This window comes from Tiliqua scincoides, chromosome 1, assembly GCF_035046505.1.
Source record: "Tiliqua scincoides isolate rTilSci1 chromosome 1, rTilSci1.hap2, whole genome shotgun sequence".
Classification (NCBI taxonomy): Eukaryota; Metazoa; Chordata; class Lepidosauria; order Squamata; family Scincidae; genus Tiliqua; species Tiliqua scincoides.
Genome location: NC_089821.1, coordinates 141372138 through 141379091, shown reverse-complemented (window position 1 = coordinate 141379091; position 6954 = coordinate 141372138). Strand labels below are relative to the sequence as shown.

The 6954-nt window shown below is 43.3% G+C and overlaps 1 pseudogene; it reads right to left on the bottom strand.

Moving 5' to 3' along the window:
- Nucleotides 1–5902: 5902 nt before the first annotated feature.
- LOC136637848 (5S ribosomal RNA) lies at nucleotides 5903–6019 on the bottom strand (annotated as a pseudogene).
- Nucleotides 6020–6954: the final 935 nt, after the last annotated feature.

Below are 6954 nucleotides of genomic sequence, written 5' to 3'. Positions count from 1 at the left end.
CCTTGCATCGATGTGCTGTGGGCACTGGCTGCTGAGTGCGGGCTGGGCACCGCCGTCGCCCACAGCAGCTCCTTCCTTGGCAGGCAGGGGCGGCGGCGCTCTCCCGGACCTGCTCTCCGCCCCCCACTGTGAGCAAGCACCCTGCTGGGCAAGGGGGCGGAGACCCTGCCGCACAGGGCAGCCGGGCATCTCTTCCTTGCGCCCTTCCTTCCTTCGCCCTGCAGCGAGCTCAACCTCGGGGCTGAGCTGGCTGGGCAGCGGCCGCGGGGGAAGGCGCCCCACTTCTAGCCCCCACTCGAGAGCCGCATTGTGAAAAAACCGCAGATGGCCAGATGAACAGTGGGATGCGTTCACCAAGTAGCACTGGTGAGGCCCATGACTGGTGAACATTTGGGAACTGGCTGGCAACATCGCACATGCTGTCCAAACGTCCCTGTGCAGACCGATGGCCATGTGCCAAACTTATATTCCTGTGAAGCTGGAGCCTTCCAAGGAACTTCCTCACATGTGAAAAATGGAATTGTGAAATGGCCCATAAACTTCTTTATGACTCACCAAGATCAACCTGCATGTTAGTGAGTTTTATGCTGGCTAAATGCCAGTGTGCAGCTGAGCACAGCTGGTAACCACATCATGCCACAGACCATGCGCCGCCTTCGCCCACAGCAGCTCCTTCCTTTGCAGGAAGATCCAGGGAACGGGACAACAGCAGAGCAAAGGTAAGTAAATAGTAAATAAAAAAAATATTTTCTTGGTGCTGCATAATAAAAGGACATGAGAACATAAGAACAGCCCCACTGGATCAGGCCATAGGCCCATCTAGTGCAGCTTCCTGTATCCCACAGCGGCCCACCAAATGCCCAGGGAGCACTCAAGATAACAAGAGACCTCATTCTGGTGCCCTCCCTTGCATCTGGCATTCTGACATAGCCCACTTCTAAAATCAGGAGGTTGTGCATACACATCATGGCTTGTACCCCCGTAATGGATTTTTCCTCCAGAAACTTGTCCAATCCCCTTTTAAAGGCGTCTAGGCCAGATGCCGTCACCACATCCTGTGGCAAGGAGTTCCACAGACTAACCACACTCTGAGTAAAGAAATATTTTCTTTTGTCTGTCCTAACTCTCCCAGCACTCAACTTTAGTGTATGTCCCCTGGTTCTGGTGTTATATGAGAGTGTAAAGAGCATCTCTAGTCTATCCACTCAGTCCATCCCCTGCATAATTTTGTATGTCTCAATCATGTCCCCCCTCAGGCACCTCTTTTCTAGACTGAAGAGGCCCAAATGCCGTGGCCTTTCCTCATAAGGAAGGTGCCCCAGCACCTACAAGGGACCTACAAGAGGGGGCTACATTATAAAAATGGGACTTATAAGAGCATAAAGGTTAAAAAAAAACAACCTATATATGCAGTGTTATCTTCATTTTAGATGTCAAAAGGGTTTTGTGGCTCCCAAGGTTTGCTTTTCTCCGGAAAACGGGTCCAAATGGCTCTTTGAATGTTTAAGGTTGCCGACCCCTGCCCTAGGGAGAGTGCTCCTTTCAGGGCTCTAGGCTGTCTGGCTAAGAAAGCTTTGTGGTTCTGTTCAGGGCTCACAGGGGAGGTTTAGGAGAAGGGAAAACAAACACACACACCAGTAACACCTGGGGTCAGGAAACCTAAAGGACTGTCTTACCTTCCCCCTTGAGAATCTGCCTACTCATTAATACTGACCGGGGACAGCCTCAAGAAATCTGGTTGGTTGTGATGGGCCTTCTCTGAGGTTGCCCCAAGAGTTCAGTTTGGTGCCCAGCTTGGCGACCTTTCAGTGCTGACTGACATTGTCAGCAGGCCTTTAATCAGTGGGGTGAATTTTTGACTGTTGTTTCCCTTGCTTGGGCTGCTGCAATCTCAAGGAGGTGCAGGGAGCCCTACGCACCCCCTTACAGGGCTCCGATGCTTTGAATGGTGAGAAAAAGTGACTGGAAACCACTTCCAGTTTCACGATCACAATCAAGAAGTGGTTTCCAATTGCTTTTTTCACCATTCTAAGCATTGGGAGCCCTCACCTCCTGGAGCCTGCAGCAGCCCGCAGTGAGTAAAAGCACCCCTCTTCCCCCCCCCCCACAACAATCTGTTACTTTTACTGTTGTAGACTCCATAGGTTGGAATCCTATATGCACTTACCTGGGAACAAGTCCCACTGAAATAAATAGGACTTGTTTCTGAGTAGACATGCATAGGATTGTGCTCTTTGGCATATAGAAGATCAGTATTGATTTAAAATTCTAACCAATTGACTAATTTCTTTAAGAATAAAAAAATACTGTCTTTTACTAAAGTGGTTATTTATTTTAGGGAACAATCAAACAAGCAATTCCATCATCACATTTCTGGTGAAAAGTGTTTATGGGCACCTTTCTGTCAGGATTTTCCTGAACTCCTTCTCAGAGGAGTTCAGTGCTAATGCAGAGTACATACCACTTTGTTTGGCTTAAGAAACACATTAATTTATCTGGTCTGTAGAATTTAAACATCTGACGAATGACAGTGCAGTTGATTTTATTCATCAGCTAATTGCTTTGCCACCTGGAGCTGAAGCTTTATATATTCAGTTTCTAAAAGATCTGAAAAGGATCTCAATTATTCTTTAATTTGTTCCTTGAATGTAAAGTAGGAAAATCTGGCTTAATCAAACATTGTCTCAATTCTATCGGGATATGTCTAGTTACCTTGTAACAAGGTAAGCTTTCATTTAATCATATGATATGATAATTCCCCACTTTCAAGCCAAGTATCCTCTTAGTTGCAATCAATTTTCCACTGAAAAAAATAAACATTGTCTCTTTACTGAAATCCCAGCAGAGAAGAGAGGATGCTAATCCAACTTGCTGGTAGTTCATTCACACTAGTAATTTTGTTGTTGGAGTGCATTAACACACATATGATAAAGATATGTAAACCAATGTGTGAGCATACCATATAATCCTTATTGGCATACGCTGCTAATAAGACTTCCAGCACTGTGATGAACTCTATTAAGTGACCATGGTGTAAGCCCTATAACTGAACACACTATATAGGTTGAGTTTCATTCATGTTCTGAAAACTTTGGATGGCAAAAAACGCACTAAAGCAAATCAATTTAAAAAGCAAAGTCTCTTTGTTCTGGTGATTTAAAAACAGCCTTGCTGAAATGCACACAGAGGTAATCAGTCTCTCTCCAGGCGCTTAGGCTCTACTAGGAGGCAGCAATCCATCCCTTCACCAGGAGCCCCAGAGAGGGGAAAAGAATGGAGGTGACAATTGCTGCAATTTAGCCTTCGTTCACATGCTCATGCGCAAAACCAGAAGTGGAGCGCAATCGCTCTACTTTCACTTCAAAGTGGCTGGGCTCCCCACATCCAGGCAAGGCTGCTGCAGGGACTGGTGAGTACATCCCAGTCCCTGCAGCCCCATTAGCGGTGTGATCCTGGGGATCATGTTGCTACCTTCCCCCTGCCCCCGCCCCTTAAGGGGGCAGAGGCCAGGGCCCTCAGGCTGGGGCGTCGCAATGCCCCAGTCTGAATACCACTGGGTTAGACTAAGTAACTAAGAGCCAAATCACATATTACACTAAACTTACAACATGGCCTGTTGAGGCCTTTTTTCTAATATAGCAGCTGAGAGGAGGGTTGTGAAATGAAGCAGAACTACAGTGGGGGCTGCTGGGTGGGCTTTGGGACTTTGACCCTGCTATGCTTCCATCCCCAGCTGTGCCACTACCCTGTTTTAAATAGAAAAAAGCAAGTGGAAGGTTGTCTTTCCTATTTAAAACAGCACACTCTTTATGGCCAGCAGCAGGGTGACCAGGTGTCCTCTTTTCCCAGGACATGTTCTCTTTTTCAGCCTCATGTTCTGGAAAAGAACAAGCGTCCTCCTTTTCCCTGTGAGCAGGCAGCGCATTGCCTTCTTGTAATTAATAAATTACATGTAATAGTTTTATATTTAATAATATAGTGTATATTAATATATACACTATATAAACCACATTAGATCAGTATATGAGTGTTTTTAGTTTTTATTTTGGCATGTTCTACATTTTTCATGGATGTCCTACACTTGAGGGTGGCTTGTCCTCTTTTGCTGTTATGACATCTGGTCACTCTGGCCAGCAAGCATGCAGATAGAGATGTACCGCCTGAGGCAACTGCTTCAGCTAATTGCAGGAAGGGACTGTTCCTTGGAACTAGCCCTTGTAACTTTAGTGGCATGCATAGAGGAACAATTCAAATGAACCATTGCCCCACATGGTTAGTAAAAGGAGAGGGCCTCACTTAATCAGGGAGGGGGAAGTTTGTCTGAACTGCCCTTCTACATGTGTTCATGTAGAACTCTTCATGCAGAACTACTTAAAACTCCACATGACTAATCAAAATGCCCTGACTGTCTCTGGACCTGAGAGGAGGGGCTAGGTGTGGGGCTAGTCAGACATTTGAAGTCAGCCCTTGGTTGAAAAGTGGCATAAAAAGTCTCTAAGTCCAAATTCTAAAGAATACAGCAATGTCAGAGTGTGATGGGCAGCTAGAATGTCTTTCCTTCAATGTGCATTTCTTTTAAATAACTCACTATAAAGCAAGGAAACAGGAGACATTCCATCAGAAAATCATTTTTCTCTAGTGTAAATACAATGCAAATATGTGAGGAACTATGTCCTCAGCCGTACCTTCCCACGTATATGAACTTTTTTATGTATATAAAAATTAGAAACAGCATTTGTGCACTTAGTGAAGAAAAAAGCCTGTATAAGTAGATGGAAGCCTGTGTATAGCTGTGATGAGCAGCGTCATCAACCCCAGGCACAGCAGAGAGATAATCTGATGCTACAACCACGCACTTGGCTACAACAATATAGTCCATAGTGTAATTACAGTAATGACCTCCTAGAGCTATTGTGTCTTTAATTAAGTCTTTATCAGTAGGCACTTGCCACTTAATGCTAACTCTAACTGCTCTGGCCTATCTTCTTCATTTTCACAAAGAATTGCTGTATCACATTCCTGTCAGAAAGATGAAAGGGAATATTTTACTTCAAGTGCCATTCATGGAATGAAACTATAAGATGTATAAGAGGCCTACATATGTGCTTTGCGGTGCTTCACATGCCACATAAGAAAGCTTTTTTCACCCCTCCCTGAGTGGCTGCTCCTTGCCATGCATGAATGAGAAAATGAGTATCATACCTGATTATATGGGTGACAAAACTGCAGCATCAGACTCAATGTATGTTACATGTACAGTACATTTTTTATTCCACCTTGCCTCCAAGGTGGTTTCTCTTCAGTTCAGGGCAGTATAAATCTCCCCATTTTGTAGCCCACCATACTGAAAAAAAATAACAAGATTTTTATTTTATTTATTTAAAAGGTTGCTACCTTGTCCTCCTCCCTCCCCCACAACAGGGCACCAAGAGACACTTACAATATATATTAAAATACAAAGTTAAAAAAAATAAAAGACAAAACAGAAGCCGGCATAAAACATTACTTTAAAAATTAAAAGCAATACACAATACAAAGGCATGAAAACATAAAATGCTGCAGCAGCAGATAATAATGACAGAAGCCTCTAAAAATAGCAAGAGTAGTTACCGTATATACAAACCAAAACCTCAGGTGGAAAGGCAAACTGGAAAATAATTGTTTTGAGACCCTGCTGGAAGGCACCCAGGGAGCCCATGGTTCCCCATGCATTTGGAAGGAATTCCATACTACGGGTGCTGATGCATAGAAAACCCTTCCCCTTGTTGCCACCAGCAAAGCTTCTAGCCAAACGTCAGGGTGGCACTCGAAATAGGATCCCTCAGAGGATCATCTTCAGGGGATGAATCAGCTCATATGGGAGAATGGTTGGCAACCTTCGGTCTCGAAAGACTATGGTATAAGCCTACAGCACCCAGTATTCCCAGGCGGTCTCCCATCCAAGTACTAACCAGGCCTGACCCTGCTTAGCTTCCAAGATCAGAGGAGATTGGGCATGTGCAGGGTAACAGTTGCTTTCCCATATTCCCCTGACCCAAGCCAAAAAGAGCTTTAAAGGCCCAAACCAGCACCTTGAATTGTGCCTGAAAACAAAAATGGCAGCCCGAGCAGCTACAGAAGCAGGAATCCGGCAGAGTCAATTCTAATTTAAATTAATTAAAAATTTAAAAGAAATTCATTTTTTTTTAAATAAACCACAAGAATTCAAGTTTACATTTAAAAAAACTCTCATCATGAACTAGACTACAGATGCTTTTACTGCCACAGACAATCCCAACAGTACTTCTTCTGCAAAATCTTTTAAACCCTTTTATAAAAACTGAGAACATAATTAGCATTATGTTAATTTATTTTTAACTTCACAAAGACTTTGCTTTAGAACTGAACTCCATAATGCTTCAAAGGTGTAGAATTGCTTTCAGGCAAAGTGTATATTGCAGGAAGGGTGTGGTAAGAGAGATTTATTTTCAGTTGTTAAAGACTATTGTTAATGCAAAAGTATAATCATTGAGTCTGTCATTTCTACTTGACTTTGACAGACACGAAGGCACCAGAGAAAAAGAACAATTTTCTGTTTGTTTATTTTACAAATTCTTATTCTGACTACAAAAACTTGACTTGTTACCCTATTCCCACCTGTTTTCAGCTTCTTCTTTCACATCCGAGTCTTTTGGTTCCTTTTATTTTATTTATATACGCATGGATCTCCAGTGGGGAAAATGAGGCTTACATAACCAGGCTTTTTAATACTCAAAAGTTCCTAATTTAATTGTTACATGTTCACAACCGATTTCCAACATTAAGTCTCCAGGAAGCAAAAAGGCACTGTTGCACATGAATTGGGGTGATATGTCAGACAGTCTTAAATTGACTTGTTCAGGCTGTTCTGCTTCCTTTTTAAAATTTTCTTTTTTTTAAGACTCTATCCCAAAGTTACTTACTGTACAATTTTAA